The sequence below is a fragment of the Protomyctophum parallelum genome (genome assembly GCF_964188405.1).
Source record: "Protomyctophum parallelum genome assembly, chromosome: 21".
NCBI classification, from domain to species: Eukaryota; Metazoa; Chordata; class Actinopteri; order Myctophiformes; family Myctophidae; genus Protomyctophum; species Protomyctophum parallelum.
In genome coordinates, this window is record NC_139713.1 from 29,349,939 (window position 1) to 29,370,695 (window position 20,757).

A 20,757-nucleotide genomic window follows, 5' to 3' on the forward strand; every position below is an offset into this window, starting at 1 on the left:
GGGCATGGGGACAGAATCTCACATACTTACACAATATCTCTCTCTCTCTCTCTCTCTCTCTCTCTCTCTCTCTCTCTCTCTCTCTCTCTCACTGATATACACACACGCACGCACACACGAACACACGCATACCGGTATGTACAGTATGCTGCATGCACACAGAGAGAAAGAGAGAGAATGCACTTCAGTGATGTTACTCTCCCCCGAGTATCATCACAATGTCAGTTTTACCCAACACACATACAGTACACACACATGATGCATGCACACACACAAACACCATGCACGCACTTGCACGTGCACACACTTGCGTGCAGACAGACGAGACGTGCATGCACAGTCTAGGGTGGGAGCGGGGAGCTGTATGCTTCAGAGATGACTGTCCACTGATATCTTTCTCTGATAACTATGTGTGAAGGTCATTTGTCCCCTGGCTTGGCAAGCCTTACCATAAATCACTGTGGAATTGCCATGATGGGTATTCATGGAGGCAGCACACCGCCTCCCAGAACCTCCCTTCTCCCCCACCTTCTCCTTGTCTCCCATAACCCAAGCAGATGTGTGCAATAAATAATGACACATCAGGACAATTTCATCTATTACACCCGTGTACCTGTGTGACATGACGCAGTCATACGACCGTCCCCTCCTACACACCCCCCAAACTCACTCTGTCTTCTTGCAGGCACCTCCTAGCATCTTGTCATCTCAACGGCAACATTAAAACAACACAACTGTTTTTAACCAATTAGATCCAAAATGTTCATCCCTGTCTTTAAAACGTGCATTCTGGTTTTGCACACCACACAATGACAAGCAATACAACCAGCCTAAACGTCATACTGTACACCTTGCACATTCCCATGGGTGTGCGTGCATGCATGCATGTGTGAGCATGTGTATGCAAGTGTGTGTGTGTATGTGTGTGTGCGTGCGTGCGTGCGTGTGTGCGTGTGTGTGAGTGTGAGAGAGAGAGAGAGAGAGAGAGAGAGATAGTGTGTGCATGTGCATGCATGTGCGCATGCTTGTGGACCAGAGAGGGAATGGCAGGTTTGGCCCCTGAGGCGATGACAAAGCGATCAAACTCCACGTGTCAAATATAAATTGCTTTGACCTTTTTTCCTCGCAGACTCCTGGCTCAGTAGCAGCAAGGGACATTTTACCCAACTGGAAATAGTGCTCAAGTCCGCAAAACATGGGGAAATGGCAAGTGAGGAAATTAACAGCGGTAAGTGTTTGTCCTCTATGGGGGAGAAATTCACAACTCAATTCCTCAGGGTATATGCTTTGCCAATTTCCCAAAAGACATTCCAGAAACCTTGAGCATTTATTTCAACATTTTCTGTTCTCAAGGTAAATTGCGTTTCTGATATAAATGATAATAGACAGCGTCTGAATGCCAAAGCATAATGCTGCCCCACTGTATATCAAACATTATTGCCATAGCCAGCAGACAGGTCAGCAATGTTAATTCAGGCGCAAAATAAATTCCTACCTTGGCAGCATTCATACTGCATGGGCACCGCCCCCACACTCCATTAAGTAGAGTGGCCATTTTGTTTTCAAGATATGTGTTGTCAAACACTTGACCACATTGACACGTTTCTGTTCCTCATGGCTGCATAAATAGATGCCACAAATGAACTTGATTTCTATAGTGGCCATCTCGACAGAAGTCATGTTTATAAATGGACCTGGACACTTGACCTTTTGCTTTTTTGGCCTTGTAAATGGCCTATCAATTATTTATGCATAATACTGGGTGTGTATTACTTTATTTTCCTTCTCATGCTGCTTCTAGTAATTGAAATTTCTGAAGTGTGGCATGTTTAATAATGGAATACATTTTCCATGGAAAGAATATGAGATTGACCATGATTGACCATGCAATGCGTGTGTCACGTCCTGTCCTATAGGACGTACCACGCCTGGACCGCCGTCCCTACCTTTGCCCCTCTGTTGCCTCCCTTCCCCTGGCTGATTGTGAGACTGTGTCCACCTGCGCTTCTAAGCTGAAGAGACTTTTGTTAATGAGCATGGAGGTATATTAGGGTTATTGGTTAGGTTGCTCTATTATAACACTTGTTTCCGAAGAGTGGGACTGTATGTTATGTATGCCCTGGGAGGGTTTCTAAGCTACAAATAAAAGTGGTTGAGTGCAAGTCATTGTTGCCTGGATTTCTCCATACGGGTCCAAATACTGAGTGTTCCTGACAGCGTGTGCAGGCTGCAGGCTCCCATTTAGTAGAGAGAGAAAGAAACCAATAAAGTATCAGGCTGGGATCCACATGCAATATATAGATTTGCATTACTGTACTAGTAATAATGATGACGACGACAACAACAACAACAACAATAGTAGTAGTAGTATTATGTGTTAGTTATTGCAACTTGTCTATTCACATACAGTACCAGTCAATACAATACAATTTATTAAATCTCTAAACCTACAGTGTGTAAACAACTCAGTAGCCTACTAGGGGCACACATTTGCAGTCACTGCTTGAGTAATTTCAGGCACTTAAGCCACTTTGTAATCCTGTGTGGTACTTTGTGGCTGTAGGCTACAACCTGTACAGTTAACCTGCTACAACTTGTTTATCTATAGCTATTGAATGAAATGTGTCAGAAGTGTAGTGACCATGTGACTAATCTTGACTCTGTAAGTGCATTTTTGAGCAGTGCACACAGCTCCTTTAAATGGCTATGTGTGTCCCTGTGTCCGTCTGTCCGTGCCTATGTCTCTCACTTAGAGTAGGACCTATTGACCCGTTACGGCCTATTGATCCCCAGATGCTGGGCCATTCACACTGCAGCACACACACACACACACACACACACACACACACACACACACACACACACACACCCTGCACCGCTCAGTTTGCACAGGTGGGATTTTGAATGTACTGTAGGATACATGTTTTTGTCATACAGAGAGAGAGAGAGAGAGAGAGAGAGAGGGAGAGAGAGAGGGAGAGACCTGAATGAGCTGGAACAGACATATTGGTAGCCAATACCAAGTCCTTTAAAGTGCTTTATGGTTGGTGATGAATTAAAGAACGAGGAGGGTATTGCTCAGAAAGCTATAATGATCAAACTGTTTGACCTCTCATGCAGTTAATGTGGAACAGACTGCTCCCGGCGAGCCATGTCTAAATGACAGGCTGTCGCTGAGAGAGAGAACAAAGGATTGTCTCGCACGTTAACGCCACTCATCACTGGCCACTCTCTTTAAAGACAGAAATAAAATATACCAGATCCAGTGCAAGGAAGCACAACATGTCTAACATCACTAGCAGTTAATTTTGTACTTTTGTGCACAATTTCTGTTCTTGCGACTATACTTACTTGCGACTATACTTTGCTAAAACTTTTCCCTTCACTTCCTTCCAGTGTCACTTCCTCCCTCATTTCTTTTAACAGTTGTTTTTAAGAAAACAAATAATGAAAATAAACTTGAAAGAGGCGCTCTATGGGGCACGTATATCCGCCAGGCTACCCAGGGCTGTGTAACGGCCGAGCTACACTGATCTTGCTTGTGTGCGTCTGTGCGTGGAATTTACTGCACATGCGCTTGGAAAGATCCCAACGTATGTCAATGACACCGACTACACCAGATGCACGGATAGTGCGAGCCCTGGATACGCATGCTCAAAAAATTATTTTAGCCCCATGGTCACTGAAATAAATATTGGTCCCGATCGCCACAATTGAAGCCACACAAATCCCCAAGATTTTCATACTAAAATGCAGATTTTCAGAAATACAAATCAAGAGAAGACGAGATCATTTGTAGGATTTGTGTACCGTGTCGCCTCTAGTGGCTCCAATCGGGATGGTGTATCTTCCTAAATTAACAATCTTTGGTCGTCGTGGGTTGCAGTGGTTAGGACCCGAGTTGTGGCAAGCAAATGGCGGTTCTATGATAAGCAGTTCAATGCATTTGTGGTTCCCTTCCCCCTGGGGTCAGAAGTGAGCACTCTTGGAGGAGCGCTGTATATAGGCAGGCAAACAGTATGGAACATCAAGAAGACGTTTGACGCTCATTGTCACTTGACTCATGTGTACATGATTTTGTGAGGACTGGTAAATAAAATCATATTTCTGCAGCAAATAGTGACATTTATCACATTTGTGGCTCCTGAGCTCTACATAGGGTCTAAGTTAAGTTGCTTCTGGCTCTGCATTGTTTATAGCCCCCTCAATTTGTATTTCTAATGTGGGGTTGATCAGAAAATCGGTTTTATTTAATTCTATTTTGTAAAATATGTCCCTCTCACACTTTTGAAGACAGCTGTTACCAATCTCTGTCTGTGTGTATATGCTGAAATGCACGTAACTCAAGAACTGCAGTTAGCCCCACCGACTTCAAATTCGACACACAAACCCACAGGGAGTGCAGTGCCCGGTGTCGAGTCGGTCGGACCAACGGTTGTCCAGAACCGCCACAAAAGGCTCTGGACAGGGCCCCTGCCCATGCTCCATATATGGAGCTGGCCTGTTCTGACATCACAACACTCCATATTTGGGCATGGCTATCACAGAACTCCATATATAGGAATAAAGGGACATGTATACACTTCTTCATGAATTAATTCGTTTTTATTTATTTTCTCCCCACAAATAAATGATTGTATTCACCAGCCATTTATGTTGCAAGATTACAGGCTATTTTTGGAGTGTGTCGTACCAATGGATGGATTGGATTGTATGTATTGTAAAATGTAAATGAGCCATTTTCCATCTTATAGGACTACCGTGTTTTGCAGTCTGTCTTTATCTATCAAAAGGGCAATACGCCCCCTTCCTGCATCAATCGTGTCCCACCTGTGGGGTGCTGTCTGCCTCCAAACCCAATGGAGTGTGAGTGCCGTGGGGACAAGAGCAGGCCTGGTGATGTGTCCCAGTCGAGACATATTAGGTTAATGAAATGTGCACATGCTATAATTGTTATAGTGGGAGAGCATATCCCCCCAAGAAGGACTTAAAAGAGCACATGCACAGTAAAATCCTCTGTGGTGATTTAACTTTGAGTGCAGTGTACAAATGGAAAAATCCAGACTAAATCTATCATGGCCATGTCTGATGATGACATAGTCATAGGCTATTGTTTGCAACTGTAGGTCGCAGATTACTATGAAAACCTGCAAAACCTGTCAGTCAGTCAGTCAGTCCGTCTGTCCGTCCATGACACACTCCATATCTCCATAAATGAAGATCATGACACTGACCTCATCAACCCTGGATAGCCATACATGGAGATCGACTGGATCGTTAGTTCGTTACCCATACTGTATATGGAGCCGGCCAGCAACTCTACATCTGACCTCAAACCTCAAACCCTTAGATCTCCATATACGGAGCTGACATGTTCTGACATTCCATATGTCGATCCTTCCCCATTAATATTTCCTCTTCGATGTCTCCCTTTCGATTGATGCTTTCAGTCTCCTGTCCATTACTGTAAAACTCTAGACAGCCCGCCCCAAATGTATTAGTGCAGACTATTATTAGGGCAGCCAGCAAAAACTAGAGTTCTGAACAGGCCCGAAAATGAAGGCCCGGCCCTACCTGGGCCCTAACTCAGCCCTACCTGGGCCCTAACTCAGCCCTACCTGGGCCCTAACTCAGCCCTACCTGGGCCCTAACTCAGCCCTACCTGGGCCCTATCTGGGCTAGCACACATTTTTCGCCCTACCCGGCCGGAAAGCATCAAAAGAAATAATACAAAACATTACCTACATTGGTACTCTGACTGCAGACAACCCACACAAATATTTCATAATTTCATTAATATTCATATTAATATTAAAACATTTTATTGTTATCCGCACAGTGTATGTGACAATCAATACCCTTGAACCATTGCATCTATACCTTATCTCTGACAAATAATGAATAATTAAAGAGTCGGGGGGAAAAAAACACTGATTATGTTAAACAGAAAAACAATCTTGATATGCAAAGAGATGTGGCTAAGCAAACAGTTAACTCAAAGAGGAATGGTGTACATAGTCACAGTGAAATGTTAATTTGTCATTTGTAAATTAACTTTACTGTGTAGGAGGTAGGAGAAAGAAGGAGGAGAAATGTGATGGAGAACAATGGCACTACAGAAAGATTGAGAGAGAGCGAGAGAGAGAGAGAGAGAGAGAGAGAGAGGGAGAGAGAGAGAGAGAGGGAGAGAGAGAGAGAGAGAGACATTAAGAGAAGCAAGCTGAATTCTAATACCCAGTGATTACATCTTTTACCATGTCAAGTACATTTCCATTTAAAGTGCATGCTGCTCAAACATCCATGAAGAAGGGCTCTCTGGTTGCCATGCATACTGTAATGATTGGGGGGTCTCCCTGGACCCTGGAGTCACACAGTCCTCACTTTCTTCCTCATCGCCTTCCCTGCAGTCTCAAAATAATAGTGTCCGTGACAGACTTTTAACGTACAATAGAACTGTGCCTAAAGATACATTATTCGGAATGTGAAGTAAAACATTGACGTTTACCTATGGTATTTTAGTTCCTTTGAGACAATACATTGTTTTCTTTGCACTCTACTGAGGTGATTATTTACCCTATCATTTGTTGATTAAGGTTCATGCAATCTACTCTGATCTCACACTTCACTCTGGATAAGAGCATCTGCTAAATTGCCTAAATAGCAACTGTAAATTGAAAACGGAAAGATCATACTACTCACAGGCCATATTTGAATGCATGCCTAACTGCAAAATTGGACTCAGTGAATGCTATAGTTAGATTGCTGCCATCAGTGTTTATATAGTGAATGCTGACATCACTGAAGGTGTGGTGGCTTCCCAAGGTTCTCTCTATTAAAACGCAGCGCTGGTGTTTGCCAATATCAAAGTGCCCTCACCTACCAACACATTACAGCCAGTAAACAACATGACTGATGTGCTGAATTCTGCAGCCTTACACGCATTTATTAAATTACACTTTTCGGCCACACATCAGCTTTCTCCTTTGATTCATGTCCTTTAATGAGTTTGCTGATGTAGACTGGCATGCTGTAATGAAAAGGTAAAGACAGGAAAACAGGAGTGCCATAAATAAGTCTCAGCGCTTGAGAAATAATGACAGGACTTTAATGTCCAATTAGATTAAAAGGCTCAGAGACACAAAGGCAGGATGCCGGCCATGGTGAGTGCACTGCTCAATGAGCCTGTGAGCGACATTGATTAACGCTAAACGGATCTGTTACTCCTATCCACGGTGCTGAGCAACAGCTCCACCTGCCACTGCTCTAACACCATAAATGTGCACAGGCCTACTGTGTGTGTGTGTGTGTGTGTGTGTGTGTGTGTGTGTGTGTGTGTGTGTGTGTGTGTGTGTGTGTGTGTGTGTGTGTGTGTGTGTGTGTGTGTGTGTGTGTGTGTGTGTGTGTGTGTGTGTGTGTGTGTGTGTGTGTGTGTGTGTGTGTGTGTGTGTGTGTGTGTGTGTGTGTGTGTGTGTGTGTGTGTGTGTGTGTGTGTGTGTGTGTGCGTGTGTGTGATAATATCCCTCCTTGTGTTATAGTCTAAACAGACCTGAAACTGAAGTATCCATCAATTTAGATTGATGGATACCAGCTGATTTCACCATTTATTTTTGCTTATTAATTTAATTCGTAAACGGGAAAAAAGCAAGCTAAGCCAGGCTGGTTTTAGAATCTATTACCTTTGATATACGAGTTCAATAAAACACAGAGGAGTTGTCTCTCTCCAATGCCAAAGATCTGACAGTGGGAGCAGCAGCACATGCATAAGATGCATTACGGCCTTCACCAGATTTTGTGGGATCTGTCCATCGGCACATTACTTTTTAAACACTTGTCACAGGCTTAAAGATTCTGAGTTTAAACTTCCTGAAGGCACTTTTTTTGTAGAACAAGAGAACCAGACTTTTAAATGTGTCTGTCTGAAGGGAGAGGAAGTAGCCCTGTAGCCTTGTTCCTCATTATCCGTTCCAGACAGTTGTGCGGCTCCTTCCAATGCTGGAGAGAGATGGATGGGCTGATGACAGATATTCCTCCCCTGGATGAGACTGTCAACACCTTTGACATATCACATACAGCCCACATCAGCTCTCCACTCACAGCTCCCAGGATCTGGTGTGCAGCTCCCAGATCAAAGAGGTAACACCATCCTTAAAGGACTGCACTGTGCTTGGGTTGTCCCCTCTTTAAATGTGAGGTCACATGGATGTTCCTCACTGACAGCATTTACTGTAGAATCCCCTTTGGTGACTCACCAGTCAACAGCAACATACATCAGTACATATCTTTGTGTCAGATGCAAAACTTTTCACACTGGGAAAAGAAGCATATATTTTCGTCTTTTCCTCCAAGTAATGTGTTTTATATTTCTGACATTTTAGGAACAACAGGATAACAGGATAACAGGATAACAGGATAACAGGATAAACAGGATAACAGGATAAACAGGATAATACTCACTCTCAAAGATTATTCTTTTTCAAGTAATGACATTACTCAGGTCTCTCATTTATTTTGCTTCATAAAACACCTTAAACTAAACTCAGGCTTTATCCATGAAGGTGTTCAAATGTCAAAAGTTAAAACCAAAAGAAGAGGGCAATTGAGGACAAATGACATCAAACAATGACAATTCATAATCTCTGTGTAAAGTTTGAGAATATATTTATTGTCCTTTTTGCTGCACTCAAACAAGATCAAAAAGGAAATGGGCATATGGTGTGCAACAACAAATATCTTCAGACGAAATCAGGGACACCACCATCCATCCAGCCAAGCAACAGTGTGCCCCAACCTTTTTGTTGTTGTTGTTGTTGTTGTTGTTGCAGTCTAAATAGGCTAGCCATCATCATAATCTTCCTCTTATTCCCTCTCCCTTTCCAGTCAATATCTCTTCTTTAAACCAGCTGTCTGGTGTTAAACACATAGTTATGGGTTCATACTGCCAAATGGGTCTGTTCCGGCCTGGTTGAAAGAGAGCTGATCTTCTCTTACAAGACCTGAGGCTGATTATACAAAATACCTTCTAAATCAGTAGTTCTCAAACTTTCAAGATTTTTCAAAAATGTTGAACAAGCTCACGGCATGAAGTGATGTGCTGTGAGCTTGTATATGTGCTATTTTTGAATAGCCAACAAGATTTTTTTAAATGACAGATGCTTTCCTGGTTTTAATGGGTCAAAATTGGCACAGTGTGGTATATCCATCAACATGGATGTTGTGGGTTCGAATCCGGCTTTGTTGGGCGTGCGGGGAGGGTGATACTGGTCATTGCACGTAGTCCTATGGGCTGGGCGGCACCTGCCAGCGGGGAGTTTTGGGGCGGAAGGAGTAGGATGAAGGCTCCATCCTGTGGGGGCAGTCAGTAGGATAAAACACGTGTGTGGGGAAGAATTATTAAAATTTAAAATGGGTTAAAACACCTTTTATTGCATAGTAAGAATATAGCAGTTTATATTTTTTTATATTTAAATAATAGAGCACTCGCCTTTCGACCGCAAGGTCATGGGTTCGATCCCAGGCACTGCCAATTACGGCTTGATGTCGTACGGTACTGGGAGCTTATGGTAGGTGAGGTGTTGCGCTCAACCTCAGCATTCCATCTGGCAGAGGTCTAGCGCATTGAAACGGGGATAGACTCCTGCCTGCACCCTGGCTGATACCGACAATACGCCTCTCTGAAATGGGGGTTAGTGTAGTGGCCTAATGAAAGTCAATTTGGGAGACCATGACCCCCCAAAAGTTTGAAAAGCCCTGGGTTGGAATCAATTTATCTTGCACACACTATAGCTGCTGTATCGCCTACCTAGTGTCAAATTTTAATTGGTTTCTTGTGGTTCTTACAGTAGATGAAGTATCACCCACACAGGTCTATATCCAGATCTTTCTCTGCATCTATTCATATAATTCAAACTTTGTATCACCAAGACAACTCAAATGTGTCCTTCATTATTTTTCTTTTACTAGTGAGATTCAGTTGTTGATAAGACTATGTATCATTTGTGACACTTTTCTGTAAGTTATAAATTGCATTTTTAAGGAAATATTTGGTTTATGTCAAAACACACATTATGGTGTTAACACAACAGTAAGTTAGTAACAGATTTAACAAACAAGCAGCCATTCAAAGGGAGATTAATGTCTATCAGTTTTCAGTTTTCAAATGGGAAGATAAAATGAGCTTTGTGGAAGAGTACAATAAGTAGTTACATCATTTTAGCAGCACCAAAACTTAATTAACTAGGTTAGCCTGGGGGGCTCTTACAAAATGCCTCCTCAAGCAAGAGCAATGAGCAAGAATGACCCCCAGCTACCACAGACCTGCTTACTGATACAGAAAATATGATTGCTTTTCATATTCCAGTCAATTTTCCACATTTCCCATTTTACCCCAGGATACACAGTAGCCCAGAACACATTAGAATAGGTGCATTGAGGAAAAGGGGGCTGTCCGTGTGGGCGTGATTAGGGAAATTTTAATAAACAACTCTGAAACATAATGAAACATAAAGACAACATAAAAGAAATTAAATGCTTGTTGAAGTATGCAAGACAGATAATGGGATACAGTAGCGTAAACAGAAGGGTTTAAAGAGGTGTGTTAATACTGCTTGTTCAATTTATATGTAAATGCAACAACCACCCTAATGGAATGACCTCCGTCAGGTGCCAGAGGATATGAAAACCATCCCCACCCAAAAGCATTCTGAATTTGAGGTTTTACAGGAACAGGATGTCAGCTTGTTATTACAGTAAGCCATTAGAGAGCAGACTAATGAGGTGATCTATTTGGTTTGTCTGTGTAACATCAGAGAGAGAGAGAAAGAGAGTGTGTGTGTGTGTGTGTGTGTGTGTGTGTGTGTGTGTGTGTGTGTGTGTGTGTGTGTGTGTGTGTGTGTGTGTGTGTGTGTGTGTGTGTGTGTGTGTGAGTGCGTGTGTGTACGTACGTGAGTGCGTGCGTGCGTGCGTGCGTGTATGTGTGTTAGGGTGCAACCGTTAATCAGACTAATTGATTTACCTGATTACAAAAAACAATCAATAAAAAAAAGCTAAAATAGCTGATCTATAATCGTCTAAACGCGTGAGTGTGTAGTACGGCTGTTTGTAAATGGGCCATTTCGGTTGTGTAGCCTACAGTCTTAAGTGGTCAATCATGACCACTTAAAAAAGTATTGTTAAAAGTCTGCGTCTGAATTATTCGATTAATCAAAAAAGGTAATCGATAGAATAATCACTAGGAAAATAATCGATAGTTGCAGCCTGTGCATGTAGCCTATGTATGTGCTCATGCGTGCGTGCGTGGAGCAGCAGCTAACCATCTGTGGAGCCCCATGCCCATACACCAGATATTTATTTATGTGCCGGCCTGCGTCCCGTGCTGGTGTGGCAGTCACTCCTCTGTTAGGGAGCAGGCTGAACTTTCACCTTTTCGTGTTCAGTTTAAGGCAGATTGACGGGAGAGCAACAACCCGCCACTGTCTGCCACTTCTCCCTTTCACCTCGTCGTCCTGTCTGAGGGAGGGGCCGAGACACTATTTGTCTGTCTCACACCGAGTCTCCTTGTTAGAGAGACAGCAGGGGCTAATAAGACTGGGGACAAATGATCTACCTCAGATCCCCTCGGAGGATGAACTTTGACCCTTGCGTGCCCTGTGGACACGGGAGCCCACTTACCTGCTTCCTGTGCCATACAGACAGTAACAAAACACGTGACGGCGTACATCAGAGAACTCTGTGCCCATTTTAACAAGATCCAAACAAATGCATCCTTTTCGTTGTTATAGGGTTGGTCCCCAGTGTGTGGGAGAATTGTGTAGGATAAAGGCATCAGTACACTGTCAATCAGTCACTAATGGTGTGGAGCAGCGGGAGACCAGGACACCTGCTTCTGCTGGCTGATAATGAATATGATGAAGATGGATAATACTTTGCCCCGTCTGAACCCTGCTTCCAGCTAGGGAGTGATTACTGCAGTAATTGGGATCCATGGTGGCTGCCGCTCGCAGATCGAGGCACTCCGTGATGAGTCTGTCTTGGCAGAAATGTAGATAACATTGACATTACTCATCTCCCCACTGGACCCGAGAGCTGGAACTTCACAAATCACCTCTGACAACTTCATAATCAAAGCTGTGAACCCCACCTCTGGTTTGGGAGTCTTTTATACTGTATTCACAGTATGGCATAGTGTGATTATCTTTTTCTTTTTTTACACACCTTATCGTGTGCTTGTGTGATTTACAGAGAGTGCACATAGATAAGCTGTCAGACACTGCAGGGTTTAGGGTTAAGATACTTACAGAGCAAGACTAGTTCAGGCTTAAAAGTTAAGATGATGATGCCTGATGCCACAATCCTCATCTCATCAACAGACCCTGTACGACTGTCGGAATGTCCACTGGCCTCTTTCCATGTGATATTGCCACGCCAGTCAGAGGGAGATAGAAGGACATGTGATCGGGACATGCAAGGAGAAAAGATCAACGTGAAGGGCACATAGACAACAGGAAGTGACAAATAGATACAGTGACATATTTAGTAATCTGTTGTATTGACTGTGACCGTTAGTGAACAAAATAATGAACTATTGATTCATATGCTATACGCGAGACGTCTTCAGACTTGATGTCATTGTTTTAGAAGCAGTGACATCAGAGCGCTGAAGTGGAAGAGGTCCACACACCTCTGTCACTTTGTTCAGTTGAACAGAGACACTGATGTAGCATGGGAGGAGTGATGGGCGTCCTCTAGGTATAGTGTCCTAGTGCAGGGAGGGTTCTGGGAGGAGCGATGGGCGTTCTCTAGGTATAGTGTCCTAGTGCAGGGAGGGTTCTGGGAGGAGCGATGGGCGTCCTCTAGGTAGTGTCCTAGTGCAGGGAGGGTTCTGGGAATGTGTGTGGGGGGGGGGGGGACGCTCTTAACGACCATCTGCTCAAAGAGGAATGAGCATCACCTTTTTAATGAAGATGGATGTTGGATGGGTCTGACCAGGAGGCTCTAAGCAGGGGTCTAATGACACACTGTCTGATGTGTGGACCTCCTAGGTTGCCCTGCGTCTATGAACACCCTCATCGGCCCACGCTACTGCATCGGCATCTACATCAAAGCTGCCATCAAAGCCCACGCACTTATACACATGGGAGGGAGTCAAAGCACTTTATACCCGTGACGACGCTAAAATATTTGTACATCACATCAAACTTTCATTTTGGGGAGTTTAGCCAACACTCTGGGCATCAACTGATTCTACTTGATAACAAGGTGTTATAATGACATGCCATGAAATACGAGATTCATCCTTTTTTAACCACTATATTTTTTAACCCTATATCGGTGTCCTAGGCCCCCTCTTGTGTCCCTCTACAGTAAATAGCATGGCGGAAATTAGCCAGTCTACAAGCTCACAACTAGTCGCGTTGCGTTCTACTCGTCCTCATTATGCCTCAATGGCCTAAAATTCTAAACATTGAGCTTCTAGTGGTCGAACCCGAACCCTTCAGATTGCTGATTTTAGTGTAGAAGGACAATTCAGATGAGCCCTGCATATTGATATCACACCCTTGTTCACATAAGCCCTTTCTTTGTGGGAATACTGTACTGTACAGTTGGTCTTCTGTCAGCACTTGCTCAAGAGGGTTCAGATTGGCAGACTTATATGCGATGCCGTTGTGTGACAAACTATAAAAGTGACTTTAGAGTTGATGCTCTGATTGAACCTCGAGATGCAGGGAATTATGCAGTTAATATTATAACATCCAAAGAGGAGAGTGGGAGCTTAATACCCTTTGGCGTTCCCCTGGAGGTTTTCTAAAACAAGCCCATGGCCTAACCGCAGTTTTTAACATGGGAACTGTTATATCAGCAGTATTTTATTACAGTCACCATGTTAAAAAAGACAAGGCTGGGGTAGAACACAGGCCCTTTGAATGATTCCTGCAATCCAACCATTTACATCAGCCTGTGGTTACTTCTCTACAAAGATTATTAGATGAATCACAACAGACTAATGGATAGAATTGAAGGAAGCCCTCCTCTACCTTCATCTTATGTGGATGGATATTAGACCAAGAGTCCTCTGCGAGCAGTCCCTAAAGATTCAGATTTATTTAACACCCTGAGCGGCATAAACTGAGTTCTCCGTCCTATCAAATAGTAACGCCCAGCGCTCAGGACGGAGATTAATAAAAGGACGGAGATTTATTGATATCAAAACCGATCGCATCGCACCACAGGCTGGGAGCGTCTGTTGGGCAACATAATAACATTCGATGTCATTCCCCGGTTGGGACGTCATCCAAAATGTTCCCCCCCATTTTAGTGCAAATTCTAAGCAAAGATTATGTTTTAGACGGTCCCGTCGCTAGTCGTGTTAGAATTAATCATACCTCCCGTTGTTGTCGATCGCCTTGGGGGTGTTTTGGCTACATCTAGCTACTTCAGCTATACATCCGGCAAATCGCTGGGCGCTCTGATTTAATGGTCCTAAATAACGTTAAAAAGAAACCACACGGGGCATGGTGGCACAGTTGGTTGGTAGTGCTGTCGCCTCACAGCTAGAAGGTCCTGGGTTCGATTCCCACTGGGGACGCTGTGGGCACTGGCGGCGTGTTCCCTCCTCCGCGTCATCAGTGCCCATACCCGAGGCGGGGGTTGGCAAAAGGGCCTTTCTGTGAGGAGTTTGCATGTTCTCCCCGTGTCCCCTAGGGTAGATACCCTCACAAAAACATGCAGTAATCCTGGTCTCTAAAACTACCTCCCCCTGGCCAGCCGGGGCGCCTGATGGAGGGGAAAGGAACTGGTCGGAATAACGTGTCCCTTCCACGCGCTATGTCCGGCCGGGGAAATTCCCCCCTGTCAGGTGAAAAGAAGCAGCTTGGACTCCTCATGCATAGAAGGAGGCATGAGGTCAGTCCGCTGCCCCCCCCCAGGTTGGCAGAGGAAGTGTAGCGCCCAGGATTACATTAGATAATTGGCACTGGGTGAAAAGAAAACTGGGTTACAAAATTGTGGGATAAAAATTTAGAACAAAAAAAAAAGAAAACCACAGTAAAGTCACTGTACTGTACTGTACTGTACTGTACTGTACTGTACTGTACTGTACTGTACTGTACTGTACTGTACTGTACTGTACTGTACTGTACTGTACTGTACTGTACAAGCCCTCCTCCCTGGCCTGTGTGTGTCTGTGTCTGTGTGTTAGGCTGTGCAACATTGACACTTCAAGATTCGTGGTTGCACCACTTAAAAACATAGATATACTTTACATAAATAAAACAGAAAATACAAAATGGTTTAGGCTAAAAATCAAATTACAGCAAATGCCTTACATTCTTTGTTCAAACAATAGCCTAAGTAAAATGAGACTGACACTGAAATACAATAAGGCAATAATGCATTAATGCAATAATGCTGCTTCTTACACCTAAGGGTGGCACTGTAGGAAAGGCCATGGGGTCACAGAAATCAGTAGGGGCCATGCTCTCAGGATCATGTATTTGCACAGCCAGTGTCATGGCAAACCAACCATTCAATTTGGAGATATCTGGTGCACAACTGGAAATTTCAATCAATGCCATGGGGTCAACAAAACCAGTAAGGGACATCATCTGGAGAATCGACTAGGGACAATGAAGGTGCACGGCAAATTCCATGACAAACCAAACCAGCCAGTATCTGACTGAGACATGTTGTTCGGGATCAAAGTAGTGAAGGCACAAATGGATGGACTGTAGTATAGTGAGGCTAACAGTATGAGAATGAGGAGACTGTTCCTCTCTCACTACTGCAGACAAAATATTCAGTTTTGGAATGTCACCGACTACAAAGACTATTGAGCACATACCGAGAGTGCATTAAATATTGCCTTTTTACATAAGAAAGCAGTTCAGATTTCATTACTGTAATACCATCGACTATATTACAAGATGAATAATTCTAATGATTGTGGGAAACTCAGCGAGATTAAACACAAGTCCAGATATTGGTGTATGCAATTGCTGTCTATTAATATGCTGAGTGAGAGCATGTGCTGTGCCTGTGCCTTAGGTCGCATTCATACCAGAGAGCTTTGCTGCGATTAAAACGAATCCTGCTGCGCATTGTCAGAAAGTGCGCTTCGTTTGGCAGGTGTGAAGGCTCATTCGAATCCTAATGCGCAGCAAATAACCGCATTTTACTCCGTCCAAAAACGTGGGTTTCGCTTCGCTTCGAATCGCACTTGACTACGATTCGGTGCAGGTGTGAATGCAATCCGCAGTAAATAAAGGAAATGAAGCAAACATAATGTGGCGGGTGAGGAGCTGAACACAGTTGGAGACGGTTAAGGCATATTTTACGCAGCGCAAAGATGTCCCGTTACTGTGGATAGACGTGGTCGAATAAGGAGACTGAAGCCCTGATCGAAATGAGGACGTGTAGGCTACATTAATCAATTGCTTAAGAAAACACATAAAAACACTGCAGTGTATTATAGCCTACATAATATTCTGTCTGTCTGTCTGTCTGTCTGTGCGTGCCGTAAACATGGAGTGCTGTCACTGTGTGGGACTGGGGAGTTATATCAGTGCGCTCATGCAGCGCTGTGCCTCCATGCCCAAAAGAACAGTGTGTGGCGGCTGCGTGCGTAGAGAGAGAGAGAGAGAGAGAGAGAGAGAGAGAGAGGGGGGGGGGGGGGGGTCCCAGGCGGCACGACACACGCACGTTATGAGTGTAATTTTATCACCATAGATTTCACTGTGTAGGCTATAGTTTATGAACGGAACACATTGATAAAGGTCCCCCCTGCTGCGTTTCCAATTGCTGCGAATGACAGTGTGAAGGCAAACCGCAGCCAAATAAATATGCAAAAATCCCCTTTCCCCGCCCATACGGATCTGAGTCTACCGAAGTATTAGGTGAGAATGCGACCTTAGTGTAAAAGGGGCTGTTGTAATGAGGGATGATTCCAATAAATTGATACCTCTAAATCATTACACCCTTCTTACTGCAGTAAAAGAGTTGACTCAGCATTCACTATAACCTTGTGTTTGACTTGGACTGTCATTAGCAAATATAGAGTAGATTAATTAATTGTGGGATCAGAGGGCATGCATTATCTTAAGTGACTATTGTAATATAACTTCAAGAGAAATCACCAATAATCCCTCATCCTGCCACCAGAATGAATGCTCCACTACCTCCAGGAGGGCTGCAGGTCCTGTCATCAAGAATGGAAATGGATTCACTGAGTGCTAGAGAGCCCTGTTTGAACATTAATTCTGCTGCAAATGGAGCTCTTCAAGAAGAGTTAACACAGCTGCTCTCTCACCTCTCTCCTCTTCAACTCTCTCCCTCTCCCCCCCCCCCCCCCCCCCTCTCTCTCTCTCTCTCTCTCTCTCTCTCTCTCTCTCTCTCTCTCTCTCTCTCTCTCTATCTCTCTCTCTCTCTCTCTCTATCTCTTTCCCCGTCTCTCTCTGTAGTTCTCTTATCCATAACACAGTATCTGTTCTCCAGTTCATCTAAAGCCCCATTACCTAATGCCGCTACAGTATGTAAAGTCACTATGGTTCTAGATGCTTAATAGAGGGGGGGGAGGGTATCTTCAGGGGTAAAATGGGCATGTGTGTATTTGACCCAGGAGCAATAAACTAAATATTTTTATCAAGTATATGAACAGAATGGTGAAAGGTGTGCTCCTGGAGTCAGTGTTTGTTGTTTGGAGAGGGGAATGGCTGCCTGTGTCGGTGTTGCTGTCCTGCCTCCAGCTGTAGTACAATTTAATCCTACTATGCTGTGACATTTTGGAAATACACTGTGACTCATGTAGCCAGGGGAAGCAGAGGCCAAATCACAGTGGGGCCAGTATACAGGACTGCAGCTTGAAGCAGACAACACCACAACCATGTAAACAACTAGTTTAGTCTAAAATGACCTTCACAACAAGCACCACATTTTCCTCCATATTTAGATGATATTTTTCTGCCCCTGAAAATATATCACAAATGCTATTTGCCTGATTGTAATACAGTGTAATCTCGTTGGTGAAGTAATACCAACCCCTGCTGGCAAAAAAGAGAACTTTATATTTTATTTTATTTTTCGCCTGGCTCACTAATGGAGATATAAATGGAGTTACCTTTAGGTGTTATTACCCATATAAAGCCACTAGAGGTCCCCAAACTATTGAAGATATAATTTTGGAACCTATAGGCTACTTAAATTGCAACATAATGCACATTGCACAAGCCATACAATTTTAATCCAGCCGTCATTTATTAAAAGGGATTGTGAAAATAATTGAAGACTATGAAAGGTTCAAGGCCATGAGAAAGTCAATGAGAAGTCACAACAGTGATAGACTACTGTAAGGATAACTGACAGGAAATATAATATATATAATATAACATTATATTCTGGGAACATTTTTTTTTAAAGATGATCCAGGGCTCCTATAGGGGAGTCCCCAGCTAACGTATTGAAATTTAGGAACCAAATAGGCTACTGCTTGATACTTACAGGTCTATTTTTTTCTTTCATCTATTTAATTTTAATTTTACCGTTTTATCATTATCATTATTATTATTACTGCTTGCTGTTGTATTGCCGAAGAAAGCTGAAGAAAATACAATATGTTTTACTGTAGGCTACCTGTTAGTATACAAGATCGAGATGTAACAATAAAGCACAACCTTGAACCTTGCAACTCGTAACCTTGAGATAGGGGGCCCGGTCCGGTGGTGATGGGCCTAATGAACTGCATGGACGTCCTTGGAATTAAAAGGTTTGAGAATAACTGCATTAGAGCTTCCCCCCGCCCTGTGTGCACTACCACCCCTACTCCTTCAAACAGACTGGTTTCCATGCCAACGTGGAGAGAGCAAACACTCCAGCAATGAGGAGAAAAAGTGCTCGACAATAAAATTCTCCATGGCCAGGGGTTGAGACGTTATAAAGTCTCCATGGTCAGGGGTTGAGACGAGACGGCTCGCCCCTTTGCCAACTCGCCCCAATGGCGAAGCTCGGTCGCCCCAAAGCGCGGAGAAGTCGCCCCCAAAAGTCCGGAGAAGTCGCCCCCAAAAGTCGCCCCAAGTCGCCCCAAAAGTCGCCCCAAGTCCGTGCTTTGGGCGAGATAGCTGTGGGGCGAGCTAACCACGGCTCGGGGCGAGCCGTCTTAACTTTTCGAAATTACAAAAAAGAAGTGTAGGCCTAAAAGTGTATAGTTATTAGTGTCTGTGTAACAGGAAAGGTTCCGCGTCAGGAAAGGTTCTCAGAATTTGCTGACAATATTTGACTTTTGACTCACTCACCACCTCAGATGCTTGGGTGGCTCCCTGAAAAAACATCAATAAGATGTGGGACCCTTTTTAAAACATTTTAATGAGCCGAGTCATTAAAGCGGTAGCATGTCAGATGGCGGATCGACTAATATTCATATAACTTTTACCAGTAGTTTATTATTATTTATTTATTATTAGTTTATATTATTTTTTGATTCTGTCTAATTTTCTATCCCATTAGGTCCCAATTTCCATTTCCAATTTAGGCCTATCCCATTTCTATCCCTTATTTTTTGTCTTTGTGAAAGTCTTGCTTATTGTTGTTGCTTTCATAATATCTAACCACTTTCACATTTTCATGTCCTTGTAAACTATATAGAAAATACCAATAAACAGATTGTGGGAAAAAATTGTGTTGTGCTTATGCATAACCTATTGTGAACATTTTGTGGGTCGCATAGGCATGACTGCAGTGCATAACCGACTAGGTGCAGCAGTGGGCACCATAGAGTTAAGGTGAGCAGTGGGCACTGCAGTTGCCCATGTCCAATTCACTCACTTGCGCCGCGCACGTCTGTGCCATATGTGTGTGCGCACGCATGCCGTGCCGTGTGCGCGTATAGCCTAAAACAAGCCTATGGCTATTCTAGCTAGTATCGGCTTCAGTCAGTTATTGTTGGGGGGTGGAAACGCTGACCAAATTAGAGAGGTTGGACACGTCGCGTCATTCCAGAAAGGCGTGACTCCTTCAAGCAGTCAATGGTCTCACATGGTATCACAAACTATCTCTGACAGACAGACACAACAAGCATCCCAGGGTGGCTGAGTGAAACAGAACGACAAAATGCAGCATCTTTGACATGTCGCGTTTATAGATAAAGTTGTTGCGACCTGGTAGGTGAGTTAAGACCTGTTCATTAATTGCATTTTGGCAATTTTAATATAAGCCTTTAGAACTTGTATAGAACTGTTGCGTAGGCCTACTGTGGTCATAGGCCCAATTGTAAACTGTTTAGATTATGACACACTGCTTTTTTAAGTATTCAATTTGTAGGTGTTTATGATGTTTTTTGCATAGTAGGCCTACTGTACATTTTTATGTCATTAATGTTCAGATGACTTGAATATGAAGGACCCCAAAGCAGACAAAACTAATAGCAGACCTTGCATTGAACTGTACTTCCCTGTGCTTTTTTCTGCACACTTGCAAGTAATCAATCAATCAATCACTCAATCAATCAATCAATTAGGTTAGTCTACATAAGCAGCAGAAGTTTTTTTAATTATCCATTGTCATATAGTCGATTATCTTCTCCTTTACGTTTTGATATAGGCTATAGCTATACAGAGAATACAATATTAGATTTAGTTACAGATAATTTAATTTAATGTATTACTTCTAGTTTAATGTAACCTTTTAAAACTAATTATCATTTCTGTGTATTTTACTTATATTTCTATTCTACTGTGTCCTGTCAGGGCTGTACATTGTTTCTGAGGACCTATAGCC